At 49.3% G+C, this 17788-nt stretch overlaps 1 long non-coding RNA gene across 1 annotated transcript; it reads left to right on the forward strand.

The window, feature by feature from the left end:
* The first annotated feature begins 905 nt into the window (after nucleotides 1-905).
* LOC117801803 lies at nucleotides 906-5723 on the forward strand. The gene is made up of 3 exons (XR_004624517.1): nucleotides 906-1086; nucleotides 1235-1361; nucleotides 4894-5723. It is a non-coding gene; the product is annotated as an uncharacterized LOC117801803 (long non-coding RNA).
* The last annotated feature ends 12065 nt before the right edge of the window (nucleotides 5724-17788 follow it).

Genomic DNA, 17788 nt, shown 5'->3' on the forward strand with positions numbered 1-17788 from the left:
GCGCCAGCCCTGGCTCCTTCACAGTCCAGCAGTTTGGCAGTGGTCCTCAGCCACCTGGGGGGGGGCGAGGATTCTGGGTGACAGGCACCTGTTTCTCAGGGGTGATCACTGCCCAGGAGGCGGGTGGGGCGAGCCAGGTGGGCGCTTAAATTTGAATTTTAGATAAGCAGTAGATAGCACGTGTGTATTCTTTAGTGTCCATATATCCTATTTAGTGCGTCTTATTTAGTATAAATATGTCCCAGGTATTCTGTCCTGTATTTTTATTTGAATCTGGGAGCCCATTTTGCAGAGGAACACCTTCTTTGGAGGAAACCTGACCGAGAATCCTAACACCTAGCACATGGAAATCAAGGCAGTTTCTGTGAACTGAGGGCACGGTGAGAAGATGAACCCCGCGGCACAGTACCCCACCTCTCCCTCAGGGGTCTCACCCTTTCCAGAGGGCAAGATAGCAGGAGTCATAGCCGGAGCCTGATCGAGCCTGCCACCCCTGTTCCTGTCCCCCTGGGTCGTAAAAGGGGACCAGCTGGCACCAGCAGAGGGAGCCGTGATCTCTGCACGTTGAATTTTCACAACCACAACTGGCCCACATCCTCTGAAAATGTCCCTCAGGCTCATAGTCTGTGAGCAACAAGGTCCAAGGATGGGGCCCAGGTTGGCCACTGTGGGATACGGGCAAGCCGCTGACACCTCAGTTTCTCCATCTGTGAAATGGGCTATTGCTGGGGTTGCACAAGACGAGTGGAGTGAAAGTGTTTGGTGAACCGCAAAACACAGGCACTCGGGACGCTCTAGGCCGTGGTTCCCAAGCAGTAACATCCACCAGTTAGCATAACGGTCATGGAATTCTGGCCGACGTTTACAGTGTGTGATTACCACAATTACATATGTCCCCCTTTTCCAGGTCCACGACAACTTGTTGAGCACTGTGCCCTCGGCTGTGCCAGGCACTCCAGGCACAGAGATGAAAGCCGAGTCTTCTCTTGAGGGGTGCAGAGTCTGGGAGAGACGACAGGCCGCGCACACGGCTGTGGGAGAAGCAGCACGAGCAGGCGGTGCCCCGGGGCACAGAGGCCCATCGAGGTACGAGGTTGCTATCCTGACTGTAACTCCCTAGAACGTTTCACTATCTGGCGGCCTCTGCCGCAGCCCCCGCGGGCCCTCAGCCCACCCCGCAGAAGCTCACTGGGGCCCACGTACACCTACATCCTCTTTTCTCTTTATCCGGCAGGAGCTCATCCCTATTCATGCGGCAAGGCCCAACTCAGATGTTGCCTCCTCTGAGAAGCCACCCTGACTTTCCTCGTAGTCCTAGAACGAATTTGTGGCCCTCTGCTCAGTGGATTTGGAGCCTCCAGGTACTTCGGGTTTGAGGGAAGCCCAGCGGGAAGGGCTGCAGGGTAGGCTAGAGAAGGATCTCTTCCTGTAAGCAGCAGGTGCAAAGGGCAGGGCGAGGAGTGTGGGGGCTGGGGTGCGGGGACGCAGGTGGGGAGTTTGAGCGGCCTTCCTCCTGGACCAAGTCCACCCAGCCAGGAGAAGCTGTGAGGGGCAGGAGCCAGGGTTCAGGCATGGGGGTAGTGAACGGTGTACCTGCTGGGAAGGGGCCCTGCTTGCACGGCCTTCTGGGTCGGGAAGAGGTGCACCCATTCAAATACTCGGCAGGGGCCAGGCAGGCTCCCACCTGCTGCTGAGGCCTGTACCCATGAGAGTGTGTGAGAGTCAGTGGGGTCAGGGGGCAGAACCAGCTCAAACCCTTTCCCTGCTTAGCCTGGGGCTGGGGGGTCTCCCACTCAGAGGCTCTGAGCTCTTAGAACCAGTGCTGGCGGCCACTGGCCCCCTGGGTCCTCCAGGCTCTGTTCCAAGTGGAGAACTTAACAGATGTGGTCTCCGTCCTCATAGAGCTTCTCCCTCTCCCTCTGCCCCTCCCCTGGCTCATGCTTGCACTCTCTCTGTCTCTCAAATAAATAAAATCTTTAAAAAAAGAGAGAGAAAGAAAAAGTGCATGCTGGAGCTCTTTTCCTACGGCCGTATCCGCGGACTGCCACCCTGTCTCCGGTGTTGCGCTCTTCCCAGTAATGCAGCGGTGAAATCAGTTCCTAAAAGTGGCGTTGCTGGCATGATGGGGACGGACAATTGAGACGTCGGTAGCCACAGCCCAGCGGACTTTCCTAGTGGCCTTACTGACTTCCGTGTGTGCGGTCTGACGTTCCTCCTCTCCCTTACCAACTTACTTTTGTCACCCTGATAAGGTTAAAAATAGCCATTTATTTTAATTTATATTTTTAAAATTATGAGGTAGGCTGAGCTTCTAATGTGTCTGTTCCGCACACGAGTCTCTTTTCCTGCTAGGCGTTGTGTTGCCTGTTCTTTTCACTGGGTGGATAGAAGTATATTCATGCTTCCTTCTCACGCCTTCATGGCTCAGTCTTTACATTTAAACTTTGATCCACTTGCAGTTTATTTGGACGTGGAGAAAGGTATGGATCCACATTTAATTGTTTCCTAAATGGCAAGCGGTTTTCCCAGGACTGTTTATTGCATATCCGTTCCCCCACTGATGTATTACCACATTTAGCATATTCTAAATTTCCACGTAAAGTTGGGGTCTATTTCGGGTCTCTCGATTGTGTTCTATTGATCCTTCTGCCTATTTTTGTATGGATACCAAATCACTTTATTTACTCCAGCTTTATAATATATTTTTATTACCTGATAAGATGATGATTATTTTTTTTTAAGAAATGTACTGGCTATTTTCACGTGTGTATTTCCCAGATGAATTTTAGTGTTCTTTTACCAAGGTAGCAGGTAGGCAGTCAGAACACACCATCACAAAAATAATCACACGGCCGTACATGTTATGGAGGGAAAGTTCTGGAATTTGGCAAAGTGTTAATACAGGGGCCCGAGGATCCAGAAGGTTACGTTATATGCGTGTGGCAAATATATAGGGAGATTTGAGGACACATCCCACTTTCATAATACTGCCTTTTATTCAAGACAAAATGTGTCTTTCCATTCATTCCAGTCTCTTTTCTGTCCCTCAGGAAAGTTTTCAGCTTTTCTTTAGACACGTATTACATACTTCTTGATAAATGACTTTCTAAATAGTTTGTTCCTTGTGTTACTCTTATGAATGGATTCTTTTCTTCCAGGGTACTTTCTAGCTGGTTATGTTCATACAGGGGATCTTTCTACAAGGCCAGTCTCGCTCACATCGCTCAAAACCCTGTGGTGCTTCTTGTTGCCCCAGGATGGACCCCACACTTGCTCCCTGGCTTACAAAATCCTGGGAGGTCTGGCCGGCCATTCCCTTCCCCCCTTCTTCTCTCTCGTTCTCTGGGCTCAGGTGCTGCACCTGTGCTCCATCTGCCTGGGCCCTGCCCTGATTACCCCTGCACAGCCTCGAGTTCTGAGCTTAATGAAGCCCTCCTCAGGGGAAGGGGGCCCCTCAGATGAAGTCAGATGAGCTCCAGGTGTCTGGAGCACCTGGATCTTCAGGACTGAGGACCCCGAGGCAGTAAAAACCCACACGGGTGGGATGGGAGGCCACTCAGCTTTGAAGAAGCAGCCGCCCCTAGACTAAACCGATGGCTGAGGACAGTCACTCAGTGGACTGTCATCCAGCCATCAGCAGTGATCTGCATGAAGCCTGGGTGGCAACACACTTACAACAGAAGCGAAGATCTCAGGATAAAAAAATACGGAGTGATTTCGGCCGGGCTGTAAGCCCTCTGTGAATACTTGATCGGATGAATGAACTAGGTATCAAGCAGGCATGATTGAAGCTCCAGTCGCATCAAGGGTGTTAAGGTGATGCGATTACTTCTCATTTCCTTACTCACTGTCTTCCCAGTTGTCTGCAATGGGGTCAGGCAACTTGCAGGATGAAAAAAAATTCCCTAAAATCGTTGTCCAGGCTTTTCCGCGATGGCACTGCACGTGGTGGCCACCAGAGGGCAGGGCTGCCCTACTGTCGGGGACTGTCACTGCCAGACCAAGATTTTTCTAGACTTCTATGCGGAGTTTAGTTACTTGCCTGGGGGCCTTCGTGGTGACCGGAATCAATCCCCTTTGCCCCTCACCTAGATCTCAGCTCCCCAGATTGGAGACAAAAGGGTCTTCCCCCCCCCCTCCTGTGAGGAACACAACCTGTCCCGCTGAGCCCTGCACCTTCTCTGAACCAACCATTGTTTGACGGCTGAGCGCCTCTGAGTGTCTGCTCTGAGAACGGGACTCAATCCCTACTTCACGGGGCTTGTCCCAGGCTTCAGATTCACGCAGGAAAGCTCAGGCCTGGAGAGATTGTAAGCTTGCAAAAAAAGCCAAGACTTTACTTTAGGAACCTGTGTTCTTTTTTGGTGTGTCCGTGGGAAAAAAGCCTGCGGTACTGACTTGTGTGGCTGGGGCTTGTGGGCAGGTTCATTCATTCTCCCCAGATACGCACCCAGGGTCTCTTGGGTACAGGCACCGCTCCAGGTGCTGGGGAAGCGCGCAGACCCGGTGCTCAGGAAACTGCCAAGTTTGTGGGGGTGGTACTCAGGGTGAAGCTGGCGGTAAGTGCTCCGAAGGAGAGCAGCAAGAGAAGGGGATTGACAGCGATAGGCTGGGGTGCTGCTTTGTACGAGGGGGTCAGAGAAATCTCTGATGAGGTTCATTATGAGCAGAGACCTTAGTAAAAGGAGGGAGTTAGACTAGTGGCCATCTGGAAGAAGGCAGAGCAAAGGCCCTGAGGCAGGAGTGCGCTCCGGTGGGAATGTGTTTGCTCAGGTGGGAGTGTGTGGGTGGGAGTGTGTGTGTGTGTGTGTGTGTGTGTGAAGTGTGGGTCCCGGAGGGGTGTGAGATCCCACAGATCGTGGGCACTATTGCAGATTTCTGCCTTTGCTCCAGGCGAGTTGCTGCGTTGAGAAGAGTCTGTCGAGGCACAAGGTGGCAGCAGGGAGACCGGTGATCCAGGCGAAATAATGGTTGCTCGTGGGACGTGAATGCTTGCGGAATGGAACCAAGCCGCTCCACACAGAGCTTGCTAGAAATCGTGACTTTGTGATTCCTTACAGAGAATGGAAAAATCACCACAGGAACAAAGTCTCTGAAGCAAAACCTGCCCCGATTTTGGTGGTTGAGGTTAAGAGGAAGATTTCTTTCTCGTCTCCGACAGGAACCTCGGAGTTCTAAAGGGAAAGCATCCCTGGCCACACCTCAAATTTGATGGAGGAGTTCTCTGAAGCCCCGGGTGGTCACGTGACTGATCCATGGTCGCACAGCGGCTCGGTGGCCACCCGGGACTCCGGATTCTTGCCCTGCACGGTGTCTCTCTTTCTGCTTTGTTCCTTTCTCAGGCTCTCAGATGGGCCCCTCTCTGTTCCCAGAGCACAAATCACTGCACCCCCAAGGTTCCTAAGGTCTGCCATTGAGTGACTGTGGTACCTGCCAGCTCGGCGAGTTCGTGGCCAGCAGCCCAGACCTTGCCTTGTTCCCCCAGGACCCTGAGCCAGCTCTGGTCCTCTGTCCCCTTAGCAGGCGATCTGGTTGTCTCACTCCCCATCCGGAACAGAATGCGACTCCATGCCCTCCCCATCTGCCCCCTCTGGCCTTCCCTTCTGCCTCTCTCTTGCGGGCCGCTCCTCCGCCACCCAAGCTCTAAATGGGCTCTTTCTCCAGGCACTAGGCGCCCGTCCCTTCTCCCCTCTATGTGCTATCTTGGTGTGACTCTCAGTTCCCTTGATTTTAAATGTCATCTCTACGCAGACTCTCCCTTTGTTAGGTCTTCAATCCTGACCTCTCGACAGCCCCAGACCCGTTCAGCCAAATTTAATTTGACATTTTATCTTATTTCATTCTTTTATTTTATTTTATTTTATTTTTAAAGATTTTATTTATTTATGTGACAGAGAGACAGCCAGCGAGAGAGGGAACACAGCAGAGGAGTGGGAGAGGAAGAAGCAGGCTCCCAGCGGAGGAGCCCGATGTGGGACTCGATCCCGGAACGCCGGGATCACGCCCTGAGCCGAAGGCAGACGCTTTAATGACTGAGCCACCCAGGCGCCCCTATTTCANATCCCGGAACGCCGGGATCACGCCCTGAGCCGAAGGCAGACGCTTTAACGACTGAGCCACCCAGGCGCCCCTATTTCGTTCTTTTAAAAGATTGTATTTATTTATCTGACAGAGAGAGAGTGAGAGAGCACAAGCAGGGGGAGCAGCAGAGGGAGAGGGAGAAGCAGGCTCACCACTGAGCAGGGAGCCCGACACAGGGCTCGGTCCCAGGACCCCGGATCATGACCTGAGCCGAAGGCAGATACTTAACTAACTGAGCCACCCAGGTGTCCAATTCCAGAACATTTTTTATCATCCCCAAAAGAAACCAGTCACTACCACCCCTCTCTCCCCAGCCCTGGGCAAGCTCTTGTTCACTTTCTGTCTCTACGGATTTGTGTAGTCTGGACATTTCCTATAAAGGGAGTCAGACAAGACAAAGCCTTTCGTGTGTGACTTCTTTCACTTACATCCGGTTTTTGGGGTTCATCTATGTGGTCGCCTGTCTCAGCCCTTCATTCCTTTTTGTGTCCAGGTACGATTTCAGTGTTGTACCATATTTAGTTTATCCATGCCTCGGTGGATGGACATTTGGGTTCTTTCCGTTTCTTGGCCATTGTGCATCATGTTGCTATGGGTATTTGCGGGCATGTTTTCATGCGAACATGTGATCAGTTCTCCTGGATGTACACCCAGGAATGGAATTACCTTTCACCTTTTGAGGAACTGCCAAACTATTTCCCAAAGCCGCTGCACCATTTTACATTCCCACCAGTGGTGTACGAGTTCCCGCCTCTGGCTTCTAGAGGTTCCCCCCGGAGGGGCCCCGGGGGCCTCTCACATGCAGTGAGTCAATACGTGAACACTCTCTCTCCTTCGTCTTGGTCCATGGCACACAGGTAACTGTTCAAGTTGGACACTTGGGGACCGTTCTTCAAACTGCCTACATTCTTGACCCCTTCAGTCAATTCATCAACAAGTCCTCTCAGTGCTGCCCCCCCAAATAGATCCCCAACCTTTCCATCTGCCCATCGCCACTGCCAACACCCTATCCACTCACTTGAATGGCCTCTGTGGTCTCCTGTTGGCATCCCCACTTCCAGGCTTGCTGCCTCCAATCTACTCTCCAGCAGAGTTATTTAAAAGAAATTTAAAAAAATCAAATACACACACACACACACACACACACACACACACACACACACACACGCATGGTGAGAAAAATCAACCATTAACCAGAAGGTACTACGGCCCACAGGCCATCCCTGATCTGGCTGCGTTACCTCTCAGACCTTATCTCCTACCTCTCTGCCTTGGCTCACTCCAATCCAGCCTCACAGGTCTCCTTACTGTTCCTCAAACCCACCAGGACCACTTCAAAGACCACAGAGCCTTTGCACATGCTATTCCCTCTGCTGGTGTGCTCTTCTCCCAGATGTCCATGTGGCTCTCTCTTTTGCACTCCTTCACACATCACTCAGTGATGCCATCTCAGGCCCAGCTATCCGAAATTGTAACCCCATCCCCCATCCCATCCTTACCTCCTGCTTTTTTCCCCCATAGCCCTTACCACTCTGGAACACATTACAGATTTTATTTCTTGTCTCCCCTTCTGGAATATACACTCCTTTTTTTGGCTGCTTTGTTGACTTCTGTATCCCTCGTGCCTAGAACAAGGCCTTGCACCAGAGTAGCTCAGTAAGTATGTGTTGAATGAGTAAATGAATGGTTGAAATGCAACTGTTCCACCACTCGCCTCTTTCCCGTTCCCCAGTCTTCTGCCTCGGAAGTCACCACTTTTCACTCTTTGTTGTGGTTGTTCACTCCGTTTCCCTACGTAACGTGTTACTGCTGCTGGTTCTGACTTACCCCCTGAAAACACTGCTGACTTCCTCTGAGCCTGCTACCACCTCCTTCCCATCATCCCCAAATTTATATTTTACCTTTCGTTAAGTCATCAGGACTATGTAAATATTGTTCTCTGCAAAGACAAGTTCGCATCCTGATGCTATGTCCTTTCTCACGCAGTTTTTGCTCATCCCAGCACTCATGGCAATGTTTATTGCAGTGGCCACAATCCTGATAACGTTCACATGTTGCACCATATCAGAGATGCTCCGGGCTTTTTCTCCCTTCGTAGTTTGACAATGTGTAATTATACATCTATCTGAACGTTTACTTTCTTAAATGTCTGTCTGTCACTGGAGCATAAGCTTCTAGAAGCCTCTTTGTTTACCAGAGCATTCCCAACACCCGGCATCTCACTCCATGCCTGGCACATAATAGATCCTCAATACGTATTTAGGGAATAAATGAACAGTAAAAACTGGCAACATAGGTGGCCATCAGTGGCTGGCTGGTTGGACAAATTGTAGAGTTGTCTCTGTCCTGGAATAGGATTCCTTGAGAAATGATAAGCTTGAAAGTCTGAATACTTTTCCATATCATCATTGTTTTGGTTCTTTTTTTCGTAAGTGTATTTATTTTTTTAATAATCTCTACATACATCAGGGGGCTCGAACTCATGACCCCGAGATCAAGAATCTCATGCTCTTCCTATTAAGCCAGCCAGGCGCCCCTGTTTTCATTCTTATTACTGTTAAACCCCCCAAATTTAGCGGCCTCCAAATAACCATTTTATTACAGTCAAGGATTCTGTGGGTCAGGAATTCACCTCCCCATTACTGTTTTTAAAACTTAACATTGTGGGGCGCCCAGCTGGCTCAGTCAGAAGAGCACGCCACTCTTGATCTGGGGCGGGGGGCGTGAGTTCGAGCCCCATGTTGAATGTAGAGAGTACTTAAATAAATAAATAAACTTAAGAAAATAAAAGTTAACATTGTGTTTTTTTTCCTATGAGACTGAAACGTGTAGAGACAAAAAGAATAAATAAACCCCATCATCTAAGTTCTCTATCTGTAAATACCGTTAACACCTCCAGTGTGTCCTTCCCAAGTCCTTCGTGTTTTGTTTTTATGGAAGTTCTAGGCTTAAACAAATGTAGATGCAAATCCCTGGCCATTGCCATGCAATGGCACCTGGTGGCTGTCTCTCCCCACCGGGAGCACCAGTCTTGGGGTGCCTGGGGGGCTCAGCTAGTGAAGTGTCAGGGTCCTGATCTCAGGGTCGTGGGTTCAAGCCCTGTCGGGCGTGTCGCCTACTAAAAAAATAAAATAAAGAGTACCAGACCTCAACGTCACTCTTCGATGTGCTGTATCACATAGCTTTTGTCTGCTTGCTCCTTTGTGCCTTCCTCCTTGGGCAGAGACCTACTATGTGCCACACACTGTCTTACATGGTGTTGACGAGGCAGACACCGCTCCGCCCTCTCGGGGCTTGCGGTCACTTGAGCGTGGGAAAGCCCGTGATGTACTGGATCAGTTCCCAGCTGATGGCTGTTCACTTGTTTCCCTCTTTGCCTCGTACAAATACAAACCCCCCTCTCCATCCATCTTCAGGCACCTCTTCCTCTGCTTTCTTAGGAAAAAAATGCTAGAAATAGGATTGCTGCGGTGAAGGGCGGGGGCGTTGACAAGATGGACACATAAATCCGGATTTGCTATCCAGCAAAGTTGCTTCGGTTTCTGTGCCCAGAGCCCTGGCTGAGAGTCAGATTTTGTTTCTGGTACCCACCTTGTGGTTGCCCACCAGCGCTCCGGTCTCTCTGGGCACACCTGCCATCCAGCCCGTTAGGGAACAGACTCTCTTTCCAAGCCCTTTCCTGGTCTCAAAAGATAGCCGACCCATGGTAAACACACAGCCCCTCCTTTGCCTCTCGGCCCCTTTCGGCCACTCCCTCCGCCCCTCTGCTCTCCCTGCTCTGCGTCTGTCCCCAGCAACTCAGCATTTCGCTCTCCTGTAACCTTGATATCATTTGGCATCTTCTCTTCAAGGTCATGTATTAACATCTTTTAAAAGACCAGTCCTTGCATGGAGCCCTGAGACGCCGAGCCCTTCCATCTCGCTGTCCCGCCGGTTTCCTGTTCGTGACGACACTCCTTCTCGCGCACGGACACATTTTCATGAAGGTGGTTTTGGTGGAGAAGCTACTTGTCGAAATCTGAAAGTATGATGACGTGGGACACTCAGCTGCAGGCGCAGGTTTTCTTCAAAGCCTCATCCTTTATTCCTTAAGACGAGGCCTCGGCCAGAGGGATTATTTTGGGGAGTGGGGGTTTTCCATACTGTAGCAGGGTGTGGGAGAGGGAGTTTTGTATTGATTTATGAGTCATTAAAAGTTTTTTTAATTAGTTTTTTAAAAGTCATCTCTACATGGAACGTGGGGCTCGAACTCATGACCCCGAGATCAAGAGTCAGATGCTCTGTTGACTGAGCCAGCCAAGTGCCCCTTAAATTTGTTAAAAATTTTGTCTTACGAAAGGACTATGTGCTTCTTTTAGAAAGCTTAGCAAATAGAGACAAGCAAAAAGGAGAGAAAAGTCCCGATATTCCCCAGATAAGCATTGCTAGCATACGGTACGCTTCCTCCAGAGTTGTACATTTTCTTGTATACACTCTTTGAAAATAGCAAAAATAGGGTCACACCATAGATATTGACTCACAACCTGCTATTTGTCATGTAATAATTGCATGGACATCTTCTCATGTTATCACACGTTTTAATACAACATAGAGGTACTAATTCCATCAATCCGAGGGAGAGACTTCTGGATGCTTGTGTTGGCAGCATCCTCCTCATGCCTGTGTGTGAGCCCTGCTTGCCCCCCGGGGGGCGTAGAGAACCCCTCTTGGCTCTGCCCCCCGCTTCCGACTCCTCTGGGCCACAGGCTCTGGCCCGTCTCAGGATTGCTGGATGGTGTGCGTCCTTGTCCCTCCCCTGACGACGAGGGGCACAACCCTGACCACCACATGTGGGCCTTGGGGTTTGAGTCTGTCATTCCCGATGGCCCAGCCGGCCCCTGAGTGCGCAGCAGAGGAAGCTGGTTGTAGCACAGAGACCCCAGGCCCCCTGAGAACTTCCGAGAGGCACCCCACCCCAGCCTCCCTCCTCCCTTTCTCCATTCTCCCATGCCTTTCACATCCCATTACCAGGGTCTGGCCATCATTAGCGTCTAAAACATACGCCAGCCGAGTCATGGGGTCCCAGGGCCTTTGTCTTCCAGCCACTTCACTGTGAGTGCAGTGGACTGAAGGCCGTGGGCACAAAGGCCCATGGCTCCCCTGCCTGCGCTGAGGCAGCCGGGCCTCCGCGCTTCTGAAAGCCTCTCCCTCCCCAAGCTCATCTCCCCAGCAGCCCCATCTGGGAAATCTGCCTCTTCAACCCAGGAGCCTGAAAACAGCCTCCCCTCTCAGCATCTCAAGCTTTTTAAAAGCAGAGGGAAGAGGTGGAGATGTAACTACCCCCTTTCATTCCGACCGACCTCCCCTTCCCCTCCGCACTCAGGCCTGCGGAATGGAGGCAGCATCTGCCTGAGAGGAGGTCACGGCTTTGTTAGGGAAAGGCAGAGCCTGGTGGACCTTCTTTCTCCCCCTGGCTTCAGCTGAAAAGGCGGGGGCCCTTGACAACATTTGTTTCCTCTCAATGACTGTCTCAGGGCTAGTGTTCTCAAGGCCAGGCCGCCAGCAGCCCTGGGGACTAGTCAGCACAGATCCGAGGTGGGGGTGGACCGTCCATGCTGCTCAGGTGGCTGGATGTGTGGGCAAAGCTGCCCTACCCAGAGACCCTTTGAGGGCAAACATGGCCGCCATTCCCTTCTCCTGCAAACTGGGGTATAATTTCCCTACAGTGAATGGTACACGTGATAAGTACACCTTTTGTGCACCTCTGACAAATGCACACACCTGTGTAACCCACACCCCATTAGGACATAGAATATTTTCCTGACTCCAGAAAGTTCCATCCAACCTCTTCCTGGCCAACCCTCCTCGCCACCACCAGGGGCAACACTCATGGGACTTCTTTAACCGAGATGAACTTCGCCTGTTGGAGAACTTGACAGAAACAGAACCACACAGTATGAATGCCTCCCACTTCTTTCACCCAGTGTCCTGTTTTTCAGATTCTCCATGTTGTTGTTGCATCAGTTGTCTGTTCCTGTTTCAAGTAGTTTTCCCTTCTCTGAATCCACTGTCATTTTCCTCCACCATCACCCCCTCCCCGCTTTTTGTTGTTTCGTGTTTGTTTGTTTGTTTCTTTTTTTAAGCTTGGAGCCCAAGGCAGGGCTTGAACTCAGGACCCTGAGATCAATACCTGAGCCAAGATCAAGAGTCAGATGCTTAACCAACGGAGCTGCCTAGGCTCCCCACGTATGTTTCTTTATACAACACTGGACTGGATTTTTTAAAACCTATCTATACACATTTTTTTTTATAGGAGACTCAAGTCCATTTGCCTATATGAATATGCTTTATTGGGTCCAGTTTGTCCTATTGCTTTATATTTCACGTGTTACACCTGGTTATACATACCGAGTAGGGTTTTTCACTAGATAGACTATGTTTTCTTCCTCATCCTGCGGTGTTTAGGAAGGTATATATTGTTGTTCCAGGGATAATCACTGATGAATAATTTCATTAGACAGTACCTTTGGTTATCTCTTTATTTAGAGATTTAGATATTGTCTCTTGGTTTCCCAGTAGAAGCCATATTGACATTAGCCACGGACTACCTCTTTCCCTCTCTCACCCACTAGTTTGCTGCTCAGGATTTTATCTCTGTAAACAGAAAAAACACCCGTTACTTGATTTTTTCAGTTTCAAGGGTATTGTTTTATTTTCCCCTAATGCCCAAAGGCACTCCAAGACCTTATTATAGTTTATGCTTATTACCTTCCTTCCTCTCCCACTTGTAGCTGAATTATTTCTACATGGTCAGAGCATATGACCCGTTCTTACAGCTTTGCCTCCCTTTGCCCATCTTTTGGTTTTTTATGCTTGGGTTATTTACACTTAATATTAACCCTTCCAGACATCTGCTGAAGCTTCAAAACTGTCTTGTAGTTACCTAAAATTTGGGCTGTGTTCGATCCCCTGCAGCTCATCATTGGTTGTCTGTGGTCTTTTTCTCTTTCTCTCTCTCTCTCTCTCATTTTTTTTTTAAATTTATTTATTCGACAGAGATAGAGGCAACCAGTGAGAGAGGGAACAAGCAGGGGGAGTGGGAGAGGAAGAAGCAGGCTCACAGCGGAGGAGCCTGATGTGGGGCTCGATCCCACAACGCCGGGATCACGCCCTGAGCCGAAGGCAGACGCTTAACCGCTGTGCCACCCAGGCGCCCCTCTCTCTCATTTTTTTTAAAGATTTTATTTATTTATTTGACAGAGAGAGAGACAGCCAGAGAGAGAGGGAACGCAAGCAGGGGGAGTGGGAGAGGAAGAAGCAGGCTCCTAGCGGAGAAGCCTGATGTGGGGCTCGATCCCACAACGCTGGGATCATGCCCTGAGCTGAAGACAGACTCTTAATGACTGAGCCACCCAGGTGCCCCTTGTCTGTGGTCTTTACACTTGAAGAAGGGTTTAGGGCAAGTCTAGATCCTTGGCTCACATTTTTCCATGGGAATGTCGCTTCAATTATATATTAATTGACATCAACTGTTATTAATTGATAACTAATTGATTAATTAACTGATAATAAGTCTGATTTTCTTTGATCTAAACAGATTTGGACTTTTTGCATAATGCTGAAAGCATGTTTTCCTTGTAATAAAAGCCCAATGATTGTATTGAGGTACGTGTCAAGGGGCGCCTGGGTGGCTCAGCGGTTAAGTGTCTGCCTTTGGCTCAGGGCGTGATCCTGGCGTTCTGGGTTCGAGCCCCACATCAGGCTCTTCTGCTATGAGCCTGCTTCTTCCTCTCCCACTCCCCCTGCTTGCGTTCCCTCTCTTGCTGGCTGTCTCTATCTCTGTCGAATAAATAAATAAAATCTTTAAAAAAAAAAAGAAGTACGTGTTGGCATTGAACATTTTGAGTCAACTTTTCAAGTTATGGAGTGTCCTTTCAATATAAATGTTAAAACATACATTATCTATATATATTTTAAAGTTTTTCACATTTATTATTATTTTTTAGTAATCTCTACGTCCAACGTGGGGCTCAAACTCATGACCCCGGGATCAAGTGTCGCATGCTCTTGTGACTGAGCCAGCTCCAGGCGCCCCAAGTATATCTATATTTGAAAGTCTTTTGTTACAGCGATGTTTCCTTGAGTTACAGTTTTAAATATTTATTCCGTTGCTTTGGTTTTCTTTTCTGGAGAGTTCAATTAAATATCCGCTAGATCGGGGCGCCTGGGTGGCTCAGTCAGTGAAGCATCTGCCTTCGGCTCAGGTCATGGTCTCAGGGTCCTGGGGTCGAGTCCTGCCTCAGGCTCCCTGCTCAGTGGGGAGTCTGCTTCTCCCTCTGCCTCTGTCCCTCCTCCCCACTTGTGCTCTCTCTGTCTCAAATAAGTAAATAAAATCTTAAAAAAATATATCAGATCATGATTGCCTCGCTTCTTTATCATTTTCTCTAGAAGCTTTTATTTCTTTTTTTTTCTATGTGATTTTTCTTTTACCTAAGTCTTTTTACAGCTTATTTCCTTTCTGTGCTTTTAATTATGTGTATTTTTTCTAGTGTTTGTTTTTGTGCTTCTTCTAATCTAGTCTTTATCTCTGAAACATCATTTTCTCCTAATATGCTTTTATTTCAGTAAGCATTCTTTCGCCTCTTCCTGCCCAACCCCGAATAACTCCTGACGGTGTCAGCTCACATCCCTGCTTTCTTTTGCGTGTTTAGATCGGATGGGTTTTCTGGGGCTACTATAGGGGATTCTCAGGGAATGGCGTGAGCTAATAGGAACTAGGTCTTATTGAGATAATAGGAAATAGATAATCGTATCTCTGCCCCTCGTTCCTGGCACTGTTCCTAAGACCCTAGCAATTTCCTAAGTGATAAGAGTACTAGGCGCATCTTTTCTTCTATTGAGGGGACTCCGAGGGGGTTCCTGGATGGACACCGGTCACCAGAAAGACCAAGGTATGATTAAAAGCTTGAAATTTTCAGCACCCCACTCCTGTCCTCTAGAGGGGGAGGGGCTGGAAATGGACTTGATGATGAATCCTGCTTACATGAGGAAGTCTCCATAAAATCCTAAGAGTGGGGCTCAGGGAGCTTCCAGGTGGGTAAACACTGGGAGGGTGACACACACCAACTCCACAGGACAGAAGCTCCTGCTCTCAGGGTCCTCCCAGACCTCACCCCAGGCGTCTCCTCATCTGGCCGTCCATCTGTATCCGTTATCATGTCCTTGAATAAGCTGGCAAACGTGTTTCTCCGACTTCTGTGAGCCTCTCTAGCAAATTAATCCAACCTGGGGAGAAATCACAGGAACCTCCAATTTGTAGCCAAGTCAGACAGAAGTCACGGGCGATCTGGGGACCTGCTATGTGCTGTTGGCATCTGACGTGGGGTGGGGGGCAGTCTAGTGGGACCGAGACCTTAACCTGTGGGATTGGACTCTATCTCCAGGTAGACAGTGTTAGAATCAAGCTAAATTGTAGGACACCCACCTGGTGTTGTGGAGAATTCCTTGATGTGGGGAGAAAACCGCAGATATGTGGTGACCAGAAGTGTCAGGAGTGAAGTGTTCTGTGTGAAGAGACCCACAGCAGAGACACAGGAGGAGTAACTGGGTGTTTTTTCTTACGCCAAGGGGTAGTAGGTCTGGGTGGTTTTCACACCCTCACATCTGCAGGGTCCCCTCCTCTTTTCTTATTTTGGAAGATTCGACACAAGCCTTCCTCTGTGGCCACATCTTTGTCTCTCAAAAAATTACCCCCTTTTATATAAGGTATTGAGATATAATTCACATACTATCCAATTCATTCATTTAAAGCATAGAGTAAAATGGCTTTTATTATATTCACAGAGCTGTATCACCATTACCACATTTTTATTTGCTTTATTTTTTTAAGATTGTATTTATTTGAGAGAGAGAGAGCATGAGCAGGGGAAGGGGCAGAGGGAGAAGCAGATTCCCCACCGAGCTGGGAGCCTGATGTGGGGCTCGATCTCACACCCTGAGATCATAACCTGAGCCGAAATCAGACTCGTAACTGACTGAGCCACCCAGGGCCCCCCCACCACAATTTTAGAAGATTTTTGAAACTCTAAAAAGCACCCCTCTGCCCATGAGTGGTTACTCCCCATTTTCCCCAACACCTCCAGTCCTAGGCAACCACTAGCCGACTTTCTGTCTGGATGGGTTTGCCTTGTTCCGGACATGGCACGTACGTGGAATCCACCGTATGCAGGCTTTCGTGCCTGCCTCTCAGCGCAATGCTTTAAATATTTGTCTGTGTTGCAGCATCTCTCAGTCCTTCATTTCTTTTTATTGCCCAACAAAATGCCACTGTACAGGGTACACCCTATTTGGTTTATCCATCCATCAGTGGATGGACATTTGGGTTGTTTCCACTTTTGGGCTCTTATGAATAAAGCTGCTATGAACATTCGTGTATAAGTTTGGGGGTATAGACCTGGGAGTAGAATTGCTGAGACATATGGTAACTCCACGTTTGACTCTCTGGCAGAGACACAAACTATTTACCGTTATTTTAGATTCCCACCAGCGGCAGAACTCCCTTTGAAAAGCAAATATTCTGTAGGATCTTATTTACTATCTTGAAATGAAATTCAAAGATAACATAACCTTTGCACACCCACCATGAATAGAAAAAATTTCAATATAAAGACCTAACTATAATATAAAGGAGAAAGAAAAGGGGCATAAGTGATGCATTTTTAATAAATCTAATTTTAAAAAAGATTTTATTTATTTATTTGAGAAAGAGAGAGAGCATGCATATGAGCACAGGAGAGGGGCAAGGGAGAGGGAGAAGCAGACTCCCTGCTGAACAGGAAGCCCTGGTGCGGGGTTCCATCCCAGGAACCCTGAGATCATGACCTGAGCCAAAGGCAGACTCTTAACTGACTGAGCCACCCAGGCGCCCCACCGATGCGTTTTTAAAAAATGTGACTTTGGAGTCAGAAGACGGGCCTTCTTGGGTGACTTAGAAACTGGCCTTGGAGGCAGCTCCCCCAGAGGGGTCTGCCAAAAGCTCCAACCCCGGCCCTACTGCAGGCATCGCGAACGACTGTAGGAGGGCTGCTTGGAAGGGCATCACCTTCGGCTGGACGTAAAGATGCTAGCCAGTTTGTTAAAAACCAAATCAAACTACCTTGCAGATGTCCTTGCACCACTCGCATCACTCCCCCCGCCCATGTGTGCATGCCCAGGTTCCCGCGCATGTGCAGATCCCTGGGCTCTCGGAGCTGTGGCAGATCAGGTCACGGTGCACCTGCACTGCCCAAGCCTGGCGTCACTCTGCCAGGGCAACGGGCTTGAGGGCATGGCGTGGGCTCTCTGGGCCTCCATGCCTTTGAGCAGGACACGAAATACAAGATGAGCCCCAATGGGTGGGGCTCAGAGATAGGGACTGAGCTGAGTGCCTGTAAAAAGGCCACTTCAAGCCCCCACCACAGCAGCCATTGTTGCCTCTGGAGGAAGGAGGACAATTCCAGAGCCTCTGAATGCCTCTCCTGTGATGCTCTAATGGATGTCCATTATCAGTGTCCTTCCTGGCCACCAAGGCACTCTCTTGACTTCTACTCCTGGCTGGAGAACTCTGCATTCTTCTGGAAAACCATCTGTCCTGCCTGAGGCCTCACAAAGGCATTTCCCCACAAAAGGCCCTTATGACCATCACTGCATCAGAATGGTGGCGGCCGGCATCTGGGCTCTGTCTGGAAGT

Source organism: Ailuropoda melanoleuca, chromosome 4 (genome assembly GCF_002007445.2).
Source record: "Ailuropoda melanoleuca isolate Jingjing chromosome 4, ASM200744v2, whole genome shotgun sequence".
Taxonomy (NCBI): Eukaryota; Metazoa; Chordata; class Mammalia; order Carnivora; family Ursidae; genus Ailuropoda; species Ailuropoda melanoleuca.